Source organism: Pteropus alecto, unplaced genomic scaffold, assembly GCF_000325575.1.
Source record: "Pteropus alecto unplaced genomic scaffold, ASM32557v1 scaffold7, whole genome shotgun sequence".
NCBI lineage: Eukaryota > Metazoa > Chordata > Mammalia > Chiroptera > Pteropodidae > Pteropus > Pteropus alecto.
In genome coordinates this window covers 6,101,083-6,119,467 of record NW_006494614.1, presented here as the reverse complement: position 1 = coordinate 6,119,467, position 18,385 = coordinate 6,101,083, and the positions used below count along the sequence as shown (strand labels likewise).

Genomic DNA, 18,385 nt, shown 5'->3' with positions numbered 1-18,385 from the left:
CCTGTGGATCAAAATAATTAATTAATTAATTAATCAACAAACACATACATGCAAGAAAAAAAGAGTTCCTAAATAGTTACAAATATTTTGATAAATAGACCAAAGAGTGGATTGATCCTACCAGATATCAAGTCATATTTCACAAAGTATAGTAATTTAATAGTGTGGGACTGATGCAGAAATATTTTTATACATATAGCTATCCCTATAGAAAAAGATACATATTTTCAGTACTTGAAAATGATATAACTGTCATCGAAAATCAGTAGGAAAGAGACTAGTGAGCAAACGGTATGGAAAAATTGGCTCACCAGCTGATCAAAATAAAGTTGTTTTCCTTTCTCTTATTATGTTTAAATAATCTCCCAATGGATTAAAAACCTAAATGCATGAGTAAAACTATAAAGAAAAATAAGTATCAGAATATATTAGGACCCTAGGTATAGTTCTTAAGGAAAAATTTTATGCTTTTAACTGCATCAAAATTAATGATTTCTTTATCAAAAAGCATATACACTGAGCTCTAAGTTAGGTAGTAGACTGAGAGGAGCTCTGTAATGACTGCATATGAAAAGGATTAAATCACACATTTGGAGTAGATTCTCTCCAACTTGTAGATCTTCACCAGCAGTCATCAAGAAAGTGTCTACATGGTCAAAGTAAGACATTAGCTCTGGCCTTGAGGTTTTATTTGTTTATTTATTCAGTTATTTTTAGGCAAGACAACCCCTGGTTGAACTCACAGATTGCAAAGACCTCATCAGTTTACAATCCCTTATTTTTTTATTTTTTATTTTTTACAGCGATAGCACCTGGTCTTCCTAGGTGGTCTCCCATCCAAGTACTAACCACGCCTGACCCTGCTTAGCTTCAGAGATCAGATGGGATTGGGCTTGACAGGGTGGCATGGCCATAGACTCTGGCCTTGAGGTTTTATATGGTGAAAATTAAAAAAAAAAAAAAAAAGAGCCTTAGTGCTCGCTGTTAATTATATCTCTAGAGCCTTCCACATGTAGATGCTCCAGAACTCTGTATTTCTACCAGTGTCCTTCTGCTTCTTTCCTCTTCTTCATAGTTTCTCCACCATTACTTAAATTGAGATGTTAAGCATGAGTCTCATCAAGGACCTTGACCCTGTTCATGTCCATTATCAACAAAAGCCCAGGTCAACTCATATCTTATACCTTAATCTCTGTAAGCTTCTGCATTTTACCTTTTCAGCCTCTCATTCTCTCTGTCTCTGTCTCTCTCTGTCTCTCTCTGTCTCTCTCTCTCTCTCTCTCTCTCTCTCTCTCTTCTCATCTCATAAAACCATGTCACATTACCATCTAGACCTCATGGTCAATAATCAACAAATCCTTTCTTTATTTAACTTCTGTATCTTTTTATTCTAGTTGAAATCTGGCTTTTACATGCTGTTGTTTCTCCAGCAGCACTCTTGGTGAGGTGGTATCTGTTCCATATCTTTTGTACTACTGGGCTGCAACTGCCTAACACAGAATATATGCTCATTAAATATTTATTGAATAAAATTGTTTAATGGTTTAGCTCACATTTTCTTTTTTTCTAACTTTTATAAGTAGCTTTAATTTTTAAATCTGTAACATTTTTTTATACATGCTATATTATGTTAATAAATTAGGATTGTTTTCAGTTTACTGAAGAAATCAAATTTAGTGCCACACAGTTTATGTTTCCTCACTGTCTTAGGCTGATCATCAGAGAACTATATCAACATGGTATCCACAGAGTAGCAGCAGCACCTGGGAACTGTTAGAAATGCAGATTCTTAAACTCCACTCCAGACCTACTGCATCGGCAATCTGTGTTTTCATAAGCCTTCCTGGTGATTCTGGTACAGACTAAACTTTGAATCTCACTGCAACATAAGTAAGTATAATAGATATATATATCGATATTGGGATTCTTTTGCAGATGCCCTATTGAAGGTGTGTTTTGAGGGTGAAACCTGTAGAGGAGTAAGGAAGGACATCTTGGCAAAGTCTTGACAAAGAGCATTTCAGCTCAAGTCTAGCCACAGACTGAATACTATGAGGAAATCTGCAGTATTAACAAAACCTAACCTGAGGCAAAGGAATAGGACTTATGTTATTATGCCTCTTAGAGTTAAGACATAGCCCTCAGGTATATATCTGCATAACATGGCTCTAGTAGGCCCAAAGAAATTTTTCAGAACGGTGCAGCCGTGAGCCTTTGACCTCCAGCATTCATAGCACTTTGAGTTGATACACTCCAGGAACAGCATAAGAAAGACATCAATAAGGGCATAAGACTGTACTTTATATCACACTTAATCTGAAATTTCACTATGAGAGAGAGAGAGAGAGAGAGAGAGAGAGAGAGAGAGAGAGAATTTAGGCTTTTATGCATAGTTTCCTCGAAAAACAATAAGAGAACATTTCATCCCAGACAGAAAAATTTAAAGATTAAAAACTTCCAGTGCCTTCAAGATAATTTTAATTAGCCCTTCAATCAGTTGCATAATTTTCAGTCTTTCTCAACATTTTCTTTCTTGCCAATCCATTTTATCCTCAGTCTTAAAACCAAAAGGTTTTTAATTTTTTTAATTTAAAATACTTTTATGAAATGACCTCTTGACCACATAATGAATCTATCCTCTTATCTATTAATTCCTTCAAATCCTGGGTATTTTAAATTGTTCAAACCCTATTTTGTCTAGACGATTATGCTGTTACTTGTGATTTTACTCCTAAAAGTTGATAGTATGTTCATTTCGGAATCATGAATTAAGCCATAATCCTAAATAAATTGCTCAATAATAATTTAAGCTTCTGAAGGTTTGATTAAGAATGCTAAGGGATTATAAAAAAAAAAAAGTGCTGATGACCAAGTATATGGGGACAAAAGACAATGTCTTAAAAACTTTTTTTAAGTACCCATGCATGGATATTAATAATGTTAAATACTTTTCACACTTTTTCTTTTAGAAAGAAAATACAGATTCTAAAATCAGTTCTAAGTAACTATTTAGACATTAAGCAATTTTATAAATAAGCATAGGCATATCATAATGCCTTGTGTTAATTTTAAAAATAGCTCTCAAAAGAATTAAAAAAACTTTTGAATTTGTAGTTTCTATGGATGCTACAGAAATTATATAATTCTTGTTCTATATTGATAGGCCCATTTCCCCCCTTGCCCTCTTTTAAAATAGCTATGTTGAGTCTCTGTTTTAAAAATGTGTATATATACATGCTTTTTTCCCATGGTTGGAATCAAGATATATTTTCCTGTATGCTTATTTCACTTGCCTCTACTTTTTTTCTATCGTATTTCTTTCATCATGTATTTCTCAAGTTTTTTTTTTTTCTCTTTGTTACAAAATGCTTTCGCCTTATCTCTTTCTCTTGAGATATAACTAAAACAGGACTTAAGTAAAATTATTTTAAGCACTATCTTGTATCTTTACTTCCTTTATTTCTCTCATTGACATTCTACATTTTAGAATAAAGTCTAGTCATGCTGTCACCCTGGATTGGTCCCCATTTTTTCCATTCTTTCATTTTCTCCTTAATCCATAAAAGACTCCTGCTTCCCTGTGTGAGGTAATATACCAGCTTGGTTAACACCGTGCACCCTGATGAGAGAAAATTGGCCTTAAATGTGAGCTCCAAGATGTGAGACTTGGAGCAGGTTACAAAACTCTCTATTCCCTGCCTCTGAGCTTTCCCACCTATAAACTGTGGGTAGGTAATGATCTACCTATAGTAGATGCTATTTGTGCTCCACTCAGATTCCCCTTCAACGACCCAAACTGCTCCTTTTTTCTAGAAAATACCTCTTTGCTGTTGGTAGTCCTTTGTCCAGGAGGTTAACCAGTCCAAACCGTTATTCTTAATTTGGGAGTAGCTGACAAGCAATGACATCTGTGTGTACTGAAGACTAGTCACTTACCTCCAGGAGATGCAAACCTGGTAAAGATTTGTGCTCTTGAGATTTCTTCTCACCCCATAGATAAGGTCAAGCATAGACATATTTGAGGCCACATCTTGCCCAGTTCATTCTCCTTTATCTTGCTTCCCTAACTCCCAAATAGATTTTGCTACACAGCACTCCTCCAATTCTCATGTATACCCATATTCCTGTCTCAGGCTCTGCCTTTAGGAAATCTGATTTAATTTTTTGCTAGCAGGAGTGATTCTAGAAAGTATGATTGAAGGATGGAATTCTGGAGTTAAATCACCTACCGATGAGCAGGCAGTGAAACACCATCACTGGTGGTAAGTGAAGTACTGATAGACCTTAGAAATGTGATTGTTAAGATTTTAATTAGCCTGTGGTAGAAAAGGATGGGGTACATGCATACAGTGTATAAAGGATGCACTGACTTATACAGTATCTCTGGCCTTTTGGAAATAGTGAAAAAATAGTAATTATAAGGACTGGGGATTTTGATAACTTCTGCTAAACATCATTAATATTTAAAGAGGAAAAAAGACAGGCTCAAGGAACTAAATCACTAATTTAAAACAAAGTATAATAGAGTATCTCCTCGGCAGCCTTTAAAGAGACTCTTACCTACTACTGACAGAGCTGAAAGCCAAGCATCAAGTCACCATTGAAATCAAACTAGTACAATAATTACTGGATTGATAAATGAATACCGAAAGTAGGATAGGTTAAATCATAGTCTGTATTCTGTATTGAAGGATTCAAATAAGTGCAGAATATAGTATAAATTGATTTCAATCCAAAATTTTAAGTGTTCAGGCTGAAGAAGATTTAAAAGTTACTTAATAAGTATTGTGAATAATATTGAGTTTTAGACTGTAATGTTTTCTTCATTTTGCAGAAATGAAAGAAATATTGCACTTTTTTAATAGCTATGTGTAATACATAATCTCATTTAATTCTCACTACTATTCCAGGGAGATAGGTACTATTGTAATGACCATTGTACAGAGGGAGGATATAAGGCAAATAATGGTTAAAACATCTAAAGGTCAAGCTCAGTGGCAAGTAGGAGAGCTAGACTCAAAATTAAGTCTTGATTCCATGAAGTGCTATATTGTTTTTTCTATATGGTTCTTTCTTTTTCTGAACAGTTGGAAATTTTTTCAAGGTTATAGTTTTTTATTGTTCATTTTTCTTTGTTGAACATGGGGAAAATACATAGTCTGCATACTTTAAAAATTAGAGTGCAGTAAAATGAAGATTGTCCAATTACCTGAAAATTTTACCTCGTGAAATCAAATATGAGCAACATAATTCTTCAAGCTAAATATGTTAATAGTCTAGACCTAGAGATAGAAGCACTCTCTTATGCACAAAAGAAGGGTTCATTTGCATTAAAAGAAAGAGGTCTCCAGGAAAATAAAATCAACTAAGGGTAAAAAGAAGAGGAATATGAGATGCTTAAGGTCAATGAAAAGATGAGGATATGAAGGAAGGAAATCTAATTGTAGTTTGCTGTGCTGTTAAGAATTTTGGGTTCAGCATCTGCACACTCACTCAGATGATATTAAGAAAATGCAGATTTTACTAAAAGGATTTACATGGTCTGGAAGCAGAGTCAGAATCTGAGATAGCTCTAAGCTTATGATACTATTTCAAATCCTGTAAAGTATCTTTATATGCATTTTTCTTTCTTCTGTTCTCTTCTCACCAATTTCCTTCAAAATTTTTCATCCAGATGGATTGGCCTAGTTCATTGGGAAATGCCTAATGGGTAGAGCTCTATTGCAGGGTCATTAACCAGTCTTTATGCTTTGCATGTGAATCAGATGCTCAACCTGGTCAGATGAATGGCTGTCTTTCTATCTGTACATTTCTTTGTCTAATTCTCTTAAGCAGAGGCCTTTGGATAGGCATTTCCAGGTGGGAGTATCATTTTTGGCAGCAATATAACTGAGACAGCTAGCGTTCAAATTATATTACCCTAATATTTTGGTGATTACATACTTTATCATTAAAGCTAGGATACTTTTGAGAATCAAGTGGATGCTCTTAATGATTACATTAGAACCAGGGGCATAATCAAGACTCTCTCACAAACTGGAATGAATATACACTTTTCCTATGACTGACTTTTTATTTCTCTTTGGAATTTGAGAGGCAAAGAAAGGACACATCCATTCATTGAGAGTTCTAATACAGTAGGGTATCATCGGTGTTAGTGTCTTAGTCCAGGTCAGTGGCTTAAGTTTAATGACTTCGTGACTTAAGTTTAGAACCATAGACATAAAGCCCTGGTATCACTAAGATAAATCCTTGTGGGTTGCTGGACAGCAAAATCCTAGAGTTATTGAAGAATTATTGAAAGAGTTATATAACAAAAAAGGGATATGTTTATAGACATTTCCTAGTATCTCCAGAATACCAGTTGTTTTTTATTATTTGTGGGACATCAAATGCTTTCTTTTCTCTGCTCTCTGTTGGTGCTTGATAATGAGTGACATATGTATGAAAAAGTAAAATTTAATAGATTGGAAACAATTAGTAGAAAATCAGTAGGATTCAGAAGATGAGTAAATTCTCAACTGTGTGATCATAGTCAAATTACTTAAACTCTCTGGATTTCAGTAGCCTCAATTAAAAAATAATTACTTTAATATGAAGTCTGAAAGTATTTACTTTGATAGGCTAATAACTTTGGAAACAAGTAATTATGATATTGGATAGAACTGATCTTATGAATGAGACTAAAGTCACATTTGGATTTATAATTTGCAATTTGTGTTAATCCGTTTTCTCTAAGAAGCAAACTCTAAAAAGGAATTCAATGTGCAAAGACTTTATTAAGGGAATTACTTATTAGAGAAAATGGGAATGAATCTATGAAAGGCTGGTACTGCTGTCAGACACTCCAGTCTGACTCAAGAGAAGGAGAAAAGGAAGGGTAATTGGTAGGCGTCTTAGACTGCCATGCATTCTAAAGAAAATTTGGTGAGGCTTTCAAGGAGATTCAAGACAGATAATAGATAATAGAGAAATTTCTAAGAGTCATCTGAGGTCCTTATGAGGTGATTAAAACCCATGTTTTGAAAAAGTGTCCCCATGTCAATGAATTATTGCTTATTCTATCATAAATTTTGACTCACTTTATCAAGCATTATTAAAATCTTATCCATGAGTACTACTCTTACTCATACAAGTATATACCAGCTAGTCCTTGTAATTATTTATAAATATGGTTTCTTGCCTCCTTTACCAGCCAAACAAGTTTTCAGATAGATTATGCTAGAATATTACTTAGCTTTAGTCTGACAGCCATGAGGGCAGCTCCTTTTGCCTTGTGTGGCAGTGGTTTCTGTGATTTCTATCACCACAGCAAAAAGTGCTAGCTGTCATTACAGAAGGCAATCCTTTGTACAAGTTCAGAAAGTCCAGGATAAGTTGAAAAGTCAATATCTTCAGGGGAGTCCTTATATATTACCTATCCTATGTTTCATGATCCCAGGTTTTCCCCACCAGTGCCTGACTAAGTAACCTGACCTTGGCTGAGTATTCAAATGTCTCTGAAACTTTGTGACTCTTAACAATTAAGACATCAGCCATGCACTTCAGGAGATAAAGGCCTCTTTATAGGCAATTAATTACAGAAGTCCTTTGTCTCCCATACTTAGCCATTAACTAACTGCATGCTACCATTCCATAGCTTCTCAGTATCCTTTTGCAGGACATCAGTACAACATAGTAAATTGCCAAATGAGTTGTAAGCATTGTAAACATAATTCTTTTCATATTTCTCAAATTCCTGTATCATTGTACACATCACAAAGAAGCACTTCTCTTTACCAGGATATTTTCCTAGGTTACTGCCCACGAAATCTTTGATATTGAGTTCCCACTTTTTTTCCAGAGACTATCCATGCCCACCTATGAACCAAACCTCCAACCTATTGCCTGTATTTTGTGACTATATGCACACACAGATACATACACATAAACACACATACACACAGAGTACCAATGTAAGTAGTACATATACATAGTATTACCATAATGTAATATGTAAATATATATACACATATATATGTAAAGACAGATATACAGATCTTGAGTGAAGAAAAACAGAAAGAAGGTTATGTGGAAATACTTTAGACCACTGTGCATTCATGTAGTCTAAGGAGAAGCAAGGCTGCCATGACACTCTCGAGCCAAAATCAACAATTAGAAAGGTTTTAGTTTTCCTAAGAGTGGCCTGCTGTTCTTGTTGAGAAGGTGGCTGCCTGGAAAGAAGATGCAACTGTAGAGAAAATGCACGCATTTTTTAATACACATGATTTTCCAACATATATGGTGTATTTATTGAAAATAAAAAAATTTAAAGGACTGCATGATAGCTGGTGTTCTTTCAAGCAATAAATAGTAGGATTATATTTATGGTTTACTTTGGAAACTTAAGAAAAAAAAACTTTAATTATAGAAAGGCTTAAAAAAAAAGAATGAAAGAAAGCAATAAAATATCATTAATGGAACCCTGTTCATTTTAACAACTTGTGTGGCATGAAATATCAGGAACTCATCAAGGAAATTCTTATTCCAATCACATGTGGTTTAGCAGGCAACAAATATATGTTTTTACTTCTTATATCATGAGTATGTGTATAACAAATATATGTTTCTGCCTGTTAAACTATGTGTGATCAAAATATAGACGTGTGTCCTTCATATATATATATATACACATATATATGAATGTGTATATATATATACAATATATATATATTATATATGAATGTGTGTGTGTGTATATATATATAAAATGGAAGATGTGTACATATGCACCTTGATATATATGTACAAATCTTGATACATACTCATTTATATATATTATATACACTTATATATACGTATATATACACATATACACACAGATTGTATATATGCATATGTATATATACTTGTGAGAGAGATTACTGTAGTTTTTATCTCTGAATAGATATTTAAAATTATAATTTTCACTTATTCTTATCAAATTATGCCTGTTATATTGGTTATTTATCCTGAAAGGAAATGCTGTGTCTTATTTTATTTGGAATCCCATTGTTCTATACCTTTGACTACACATGTTGGAATGCAGTGAAGAGCAATCAATGGTCTGTATCTTTTCATAAAAGTCCTGGATAATGAAAGAAGCCAAACTGTTTGCAAAGATTAAGCAAAATGGACATCTCATCGTAAATAAGAATTCTGATATAAATGGCAATCCTATAAAGTTCACTATATATTTTTGGCTATGCTTCTGTAGTGATATCTGTAAAAAGTATGAATTTATATGTGTGTAAGTAAGTGAATGTATTTTTTACATGTGAATTTCACACATCTTTGTTAGGAAAATATTTTCTTGAAAAGCAAGAGTACAAATTTTTTTTAGAAATAAAGAAAATAGTCTTTAAGAAAGTTGGAGTTCTATAATTTCTTTGTTTTTAAAAATAAAGCCCACCAAAAGAGAAACAACTACATGGCTAAGGACATAAGGACTGGCTAGAAATCCATGGCAGAGTTGCTGCAGGAACTTAATGAATAAATTGATCACCCTGCTCCTCAGGTAACTTATTTTTAAAATTAAGTGAATGATAAACTAAATGTTGGAGTTAATAAAACTGATAAAAATAGAAGGTAAACAGAGCTACAAGATAGAATATAACAAAAACAAAACCGCATCTTCTCCAATAGGATGACCAAATCCGGGTCTATTATAATACCTCTTAAAAAATCTTCCAGATTAGCCCGCTATTGGTAAGCACTATTACTAATTGTCACTCAGGTTTTCTACATTAAAATTATTCTTTCTCATTTTTCCTACTCGAATGTGAACCATTTGAGGTAAGAGCTTTGTCTTAGTCATCTTTCTATCCCTGTTTCTCAGAGTATTCGTTGTCATACCCCAAATATTTCCTGAAGGAAATAATAACACAATATATTTCTTTAATAATATCTACCCCTACATCCACTATAAATGTGTATAATCTAGGTGTTAAAGGGTATCATTCTGTCATTTGAGATTTAAACACCATAGTTCTAATCCCTATCTCATATAGTACAACCATAATAACACACCCAATCTCCTTAGACTTTTGGGGTTGCGGGCAGGTGGCAGGGAGAGGTGTTGTTAGAAATGCAGTATATTTCTACTGGTCATATATAGATTCACGTTCTGGTTTATACCTAATAGATTTATTTTTGGAATCAAATCTGCGTGCTATGTTATATAAATTGAATCATTACAGACACATAAAGAACTTAAAATTGAAGGGTGGACAACTTGACAATTCCCTTCTTTCTCGAGTATCATTCATCAACCCTGTTACAGCCTCTTATTTTTATTATTTTGTACCATTCTTTTTTACCCCTATATTACCATTAAATTCTTATACACAATATCTTAGTCATACTTTACATATTATCACATGATCTTAAGGACTCATCATTCACACTTGAAGATATTTTTCTAAACAATCACACTTTTGTATCCAAGTGAAATTCTTGTGACAGCTGATAAAATTTCAACTTCAAGAAAAAGGACTCTATATAGGGTCGTATTGTCCAATTTTTTTCCAATGCCCATGATATCGAGTTCTCACATTTATTTGAGGACCAGTAAGAACTTATTGATAGAAATAAGGACCATACTTTCAACTAGATAAGAAGGGATTACATCTAAAATGTTGATAACAATCTTCATATGCTTCACCCTAAATAGGTATCTCCTTGACCAATTTTCTTGCTTATGAATATACGATGAAAGTAAAATCTGTAATAATGTATACTAATAGATATTATAAAATGTGTTATATATTATATAGAGAATATAAATATTAAATAAAAGTTTTATATATAAAATTATATATATATATATATATTTTCCCCAATTATTCTATATAATTGAGAAACAATTGTTCACCCTGGGTTATGAAGACATCCAGACTGGTAGGATTTGGGGCTGAGATTTTGTGCCAATAGTTTTAATGAATGAGTGGCATGACCAAGTACTCAGTAAAATAGCAAATAATAAAGTAGGAGTGCTATGGATGAATGCTAATTCCTAATTCCATCTGTATTCATTCCTTTGGTCTGGAAACTACTTTGTGTTTTTCTGTTGTTTGTATTTGTTCCTTCTGAATTTTACTCTTAGTTTATGTATTTTCAGTATTTCTTTTTTAACACCTTGATTAAGGTATCTTTGACATAAATTGTACTCTATATATTAAAAGTGTACAATTTGATAAATTTTGACATATGTGAACACATATGAAACAATTAATAAATTGAAGATAATGAACATATCCATTTTCCTCAAATATTTGCTAAGGCTTATTTATAATCCTTCTCATACGTCCTTCCTCATCAATCCCAGCCTACTCCTAGGCAACTATTGACGTGCTTTCTGTCAATATTGATTATTTTGCATTTTCTAGAGCTTTATACAAATATAAAGTATTTGTTTTTGTGTTGCTTCCTTCATTTATAATTATTTTGAGGTTTAACATGAAGTTGTTTGTGCTATATTTCATACAGTAGCATTCAATTTTAAATATGGCCTTAAGGTATTTCTAGGTTTTTGTTTTGGTTTACTTTGGGTTTTTTGTTTACTACAACTTAAGATAATATAACTATAACATACAGGTCTTTGTATAGAAATATGCTTTCATTTCTCTTAGGCAAACATCTAAGAATGGAATAACTGGTTCATATGGTAATTGTATGCTCAGATTTTTAAGAAAATGCTATAATGTTTTCCAAAGTAATAGTACCAGTTTGTATCCCTCCAGCACTCAATTAGAGTTTCAGTTCCTCTACATACTTCCTAACTATTGCTATCACAGTCTTTTTTATTTAGCCATTCTAATAAATACTTCGTAGTATATCATTGCGGTTTTAATTAACATTTCCTAAATTAAAATAGTGCTGAGCATTTTTTTTTCATGGGCTTATTTGTCATCTCGTCTAAAGTAATCTATCTTCATATATTTTGCCCATTGCTTAAAAATTAGGTTTTGTTCTTATCATTAAATTATATCACTGCTTAGTTCTAAGAGCTTTTGTAGATTTAATAAACTGTCTTACAGAGATGATCATATTACATCTAAAAACAATTTTACTTCTGCTTTCCAATCTGTATGTGTTCTATACCAGGGGTCTCCAACGCCCGGGGCCGTGGACTGGTACCAGTCCATGGCCTGTTAGGAATGAGGCTGCACAGCAGGATATTGGATTTTAAAAATGTTTTTTCTGTATTTATTGATATCATCACATGTTTCTCTTATTTTCTAGTTTTCTATTATGATAAATTCCTTTGATTGCTTTTCAAACATTAAAACAAACTTTCAGAAACCTCACTGGGTCATAATTTGTACTCCTTTTATATATTGCCTTAGATATGCTAAACTTTGTTTAAATTTGCATCTAAGCTCATGTGTAATATTAATCTATAGTTTTCATTTTTTGTAATAGATTTAATTTTGGTTTCATAGGAAAGTTAGTTTCACAGAGTGAGTTGAAAGTTTTCCTCTTCCTTTGATTTCCTGTAATATATTGTAGAATGGATTAGTTTTCTCTAAATGTGTGCTATAATTTACATTGAAGCAATTTGTGCCTGAAGTTTTCTTTGTGGGAAGATTCTTGAGCTGTAAATTCAATTTTTAAAACAGGTTATCTTTCTCTTCTTTAGTGAATTTTGGTAGTTTGTGTTTTTAAAGAAATTTGCTCATTTTATCTCAGTTATCCAATTTAATGGTATGTTTATAATATTAATTTATTATTATTTTAAGTTATGAAGAAGCTTCTATGGTGTCATCTCTCTCATTCTTGATTTTGGTAATTTATTTTCTCTTTTTATGGTCATAGACTTGTTAGAGTTTCATCATTATTTTTATGTTTACAAAGAACCAATGGTTTCTTTCATTAATTTATTTCTATTGTTTTTCTGTTTTTCACTTTATGAATATCTCATGATCTTTATTTTTTTAATATTTATTTTAGGTTGAACTTGCTCTTTTTGTTCTTGTTTATTAAGGTGTAAGCTAAGAACTTTTTAAATAAAAGTTTAGTGCTATAAATTTTCCTTTATGTGCTTCATTTGTTGCAATTTACATAATCTAATATGTTCTATTTTCATTTTCATATCATTCTGAATACTTTCTAATTTGGCTTTTAATCTCTTTACTGAACCATGTATTATTTGAAATTGTTAGTTCACTTCTAGACATCTGGGAATTTTCTAGATATCTTCTTCTTATTGGTTTCTAATTTTATTTTATTGTGGTAAGAAAACATAGTTTGCATAATTGAATTCTTTTAAATTATTGTGAATATATTTATGACTCAGAAAAAATGGTATACTATATAATATATAACACATTTTATAATATCTATTAATATACATTAGGAGAACTCAGAAGCATCCCACTTTATGGTGAGGGGCTAAGTCTACACCCTCCTTCATTCACCAGAAATATGCTTTTGAAGCTTATAAACTCCAGGAATGATATTCTCCAGATGATGACAATTTCATAAGAGGGCTAACAATTTGTAGCACTTCCTGCAGCAGGGGACTGTCTTTCAAACCTTTAGGGAACTCTGAGCTGTAAATCATCACATCTACTACAATATTGTAAAGGCCTTATTTGGAAAAACAATATTGATTTTACCACTTGGAAAGAGGGGGATGCTCAAACGTTGTGAGTGGGAGAAATAAGAATATTGAAATTTCAACATTGTTAATAAAGGAGATAGAAATGAAAATATGAGAAAATTGTTATGCTTCCAAAAAACTGAATATATTCTATTATAGTATGATTGAAATCATAATGATTGAAGTGGAGAGAGAATGGCTAAAGTTATATAAACCTATTTATGAGGTAAGTTATTGGAATTGTTAATTTTAGGACATTTGGTACAGGTTCAAAAACTTTAATGAAGCCAAATTCTTTGAACCTCTTATCTATAGCTATGAGTTTAAGTCACTAAGAAAGCCGAAAAACATATTAGAATAAGAATATCTGTATACCAAATAATTGATAGTGTCTAGCTTTTCTGAAGATATTTTTCTGAAGATATGAGATAATTGTACAGGGGCTCTATCTTTAAAAATTTCAAACTTACGCATCTGGTCTCATGGTCAGTATTCACTACATGTGGACACTGCTATTTCCCTTTCATACGCTGAAAATACATAAACCCTTTTATTGAACTAGATTCCATTGCAGATCTATTTGTTCTCCCATGCTGGTCCTCTTCCAGAGATAAAGAGAACACACAGCATGTTGCCTAATATTAGCATATATTTTTCCAAACCTCACTAGAGAACTATCTTGCTATTTTTTAGGTCTACTCATGATAAGATCTTTTTGAAACATCAGAAGTTCAAGTGCTGGAGTGGGTTTAAGCAATGATGATGCTAATGTTTTAATATGAAATTACAGCCAGGTACAACTATTCTTACTAAATTCACCAAATACATATTTGGAAATATCTTGTAGTTCACCTAGTTCAATGCTCTCATTTACCATATGAGATATAGGCTCAGAAATCAAGGTCACACAGTAAGTTCATTAACGAACCAGGACCAGTGCAAGTTTCTTGATATGCATATGCAATGTAGAGTAGATATTTAATAAATGTTTTTAAAAAGATATACTCCTCAATCGTATACTATACTGTGTCTCCATTAAGCAATATGGATTATGCTAATATGGAACAGTTTTCTTATCTTATACCTCAATCATGTCACCTATAATTTATAAAGAGAGGAATTTTATTATTGACTGGAAGAAAATAATAATTTTTCTGAATATTTTGAAAGAGTATATAAATTTAGAATAGATATGTTTTGTAAATAATATATTTGATCAAATATATATTTTCTATGATTTACAAATTTTTCCAGAACAATTTCTATGATTTACAAATTTTTCCAGAACAATTAAGTTCTCCCGAACTACCAATGCACCAAGTTTACAAACACGATACCTTTCCAAGTTCTGTGATTAAGGTATTCTTTAAAAAATCTTCACTCACTTGAAGATCAGTTGGAGGTACAAACTACTGATGGCTGCTAAATTTTTTCTTTAGAAAGAGACATGGCCTACAGCAATCGCACAGAGTTAATAGCTAAAAAAAAAGAGGTGTTTTTTTTCAGTTATATATTGGGCTATCGATCAACAAGGTGAGAGCTATGATATCTTCTCCATTATTTCTCCTCTAGTTTCTAAACAAAATTATTTTGTTCTTTGGTGATAATAGTTATGGATAGCATGCAAACAATAAAATCTATGTTAATTCTGTTCAAATTGTACCTTTACAGTATATGTGACATTGCAATCAATCCCTAGAAAACTCTAAGAGAAAAATTTCATATATATATATAAAATCCCTAAAACTTTTCTTTTTTGCTTTGGAACATTAATAAATATCTTATTTCTTATAAATTATTGCATAATATAATAAATCTATAAAATTATTTGATGTTTCCTAATTCTCATAATAAAATACTATAGAAATATAATACTTTCTGACAAAGACTAAATATAAATAAATTAATAATTTATTCTATGAATAAATTTAAGACGTCTTTATTTTTATATCATTTCTGATATGCTAATAATGTTTGAGTATTTATCTAGGTTTGAATAAAATATAATTGTTTACTATTCTTAAAGAGTATCACTGTATAAGAGAATAAACATTGAACATATATTGCTAGACATACAGAAGAAGTTTCACTTTTAGCTTTATAGGAAGAGAATACTAAAATTTTATATTATGGAATAAATTATCTTTGTTATCATTTGATACTCAAGAATATGTTAACATATCTTTCCTGAGTTAGTTTATAGAGGCTCCAGAATGTCTATTGATAAATTCATTTTACAAACACTCGAACCTAGCAGTTTATCTTTAACTTTAAAGGCTCCTGTACAAGATTATTTAGTAAGTTCTTTTTTTTTTTTTTTTTTCCCTCTCTCCAATTAGTACCTGAGTCCAAGCTCCAGGGTATTTTTGTTGTTCTTATGTGAGATTGAGACAAAAAAAAAAAAAGAAGAATTTCTCCATACTTTTTGGTCTTATGATTGATAATAAACTCTAATTTCCAAAGGACTTTGATAGTCTATCCCATTAAAAAAATGAAGAAAATGACCTGTTGGAGTAACGTTTAAGGAAGCACTCAGCAGGGCTCTGAGATAAAACAGTGAGATCTGACTGTCCATTTACTGTCCTGGGGAAGTTGAGGCAGTACATATAACTGATCTTTTCTTTAGTTTCCTCATATGTAAATGGTAAAAATTCTTGTCAAAATAAGATGCTGTAAGAATTACTGAGCAATTTCATTTGAGATATTTAGCTGTGTTTGACAACTGGCAGGCATTTAAATACGTTTGTTGTCTTTATTGTTGTTTTAAGCTTTTGAAGATGAATCTTGAAAGAAGAGGCAATAAATTGATCTAATGTATGTTGATCTGACAAAATGAATTTTTCACTTGACAAGAATGGGAATAGAAGTATTCCAATTACTGAGACCATTATACCGACTAACATTTCAAAAAATGCTTACAGACAAGTACATGATTAGCTAATAATTCTTTAAAATGGAACTTCAGACCTTTAGCTCCTCTCAGTCCTATTAAAGATTGTTTAGAGGATTGGCTGAAGCCAGGGGACTAAGCAAATTTATAAAATCTATATTAATACACAAATTCCTACAGCATACCTGAGTGATTCTCAAAATGAAACAAAAACACCATTTAGACAATTTTCCTGAGTTATCATTGGGCACAAACATGTGCTGATATTCCCAGAATGTTTTTAGGTGGAAAATTATCATCCTTTTCTGGTGACAAGGCTTGTAGACAAAATGCAAGCAAAAGGCTTGAATATGGGCACTACTTGAAAAAGTCGCTTGATCTCTTGCTTCTTGTTTTTGTCTCTAAACACAAGAAAGAATATAAAAAGCACATAATGATTTAAAGGAACATATCACACGACAATAAATTAATAAATATTCATATTTCTTTTGTGCTTCTTTTGGGGAAACACATGCTTTGGTTCTTTCCTAACACATACACGTCCCTGAGAAAAGTCAAGATAAAATTTCAGTCTGAATTAAAGTCTGAAAGAGCAGAATCCTAGGACCAGTATAATTTAAGTCTTATGGCTAGATTCCTTATTGTTTCTTGAGAAACTTGTTAGATATCATCTGAGGTTTAGGTCTTAGATCTGAATATTCCTTGGTATATGTGAGAGACGCTAAAAATTTATGTGAAAATGTAACACAAGGAAGCTTATTTTAATCACTAGCAAGCAGCATCAGCTATTCTTTGAGTAATAACTATCTCTCTCCCCAGAGTTAACTTGTAGAGTGAAATCTAATTTTATTTTTATCCTTAACTATATTTCTATTTCCTATCTGTGCTAAAGAGTGCTGATTTTTGCTCTGTAATTTTTGGGTGTATTGGCTCGAATTATTATAAAATTTTGTCTGCAATATTAATTCTGATTCTTTTATTGTATTTGAAATTAAATTTATATTCCACCAACATTATAGTATACATTTACCTCTTCAAAGCACCTGTGTGCCCACACATGCATGTACATGTAACCATGTGTGGTTCTACTTCTGTGCATGTTTTTTTCCATAAGAATGCTTGTTAAAAGCATGATCTTTTGAAATAAATCACATGCACATAGCCCAGACCAAAAAAAAAAAAAATTGGGAAAGAAAAAAAGATAGTGCATTGATTAATGGTCTAAAAGTCTTAATAATATGGCAGAATCATTGACAGATATAGGGAGGTGGCGGTTTTTTGTTTTTTGTTTTTTTAAGTACAGTTGGTATACAATCTTATATTTGTTATATTAGTTTCAGGTGAACAAACAATCATATTATTCTTCTACATTATAGTAAACATTTGGCTGCCACAAACAGTTTTTAGAGTTTTATAGTTATTAGAAGTTTCTATTTGAAAAAGTGCCACTTTTTTTCTGTACACTAATTTAAAATCCAATCATTATTATGTAATGGAAAACAACCTTTTCTGATGATTTAGTGAAATGAGAATGAGTCACTTTTCATTCTCAGTGGATGATTTCTTATGATATTTTATATTCTTGACTATACTATCCCTTTACTTGGAAATGTATCATTTAGCCAATGACCCCAATACTTTGTATATTTTAGTTTATTAGTTGTACTGGATATTCCTTGCTTATTCTTCCAGATCTGCTTTCCACCCTTCCACTTTGTACTATGCCCCAGAAAGCTGATCTCTATGACCTGCATCAACTGAATTTCCTTGCTCTCTGCTTTCCAGTTGTTTTGACCAATGGAAATTGCTAGCAGTGTTTTAGAGGTTAATAAAAAAAGACAAGTTAAGATATTTATAAGGTTAGATCTCTCACT

At 31.9% G+C, this 18,385-nt stretch overlaps 1 pseudogene; it reads right to left on the bottom strand.

The window, feature by feature from the left end:
- Positions 1-800: 800 nt before the first annotated feature.
- LOC112475060 lies at positions 801-918 on the bottom strand (annotated as a pseudogene).
- Between the last annotated feature and the right edge of the window lie 17,467 nt (positions 919-18,385).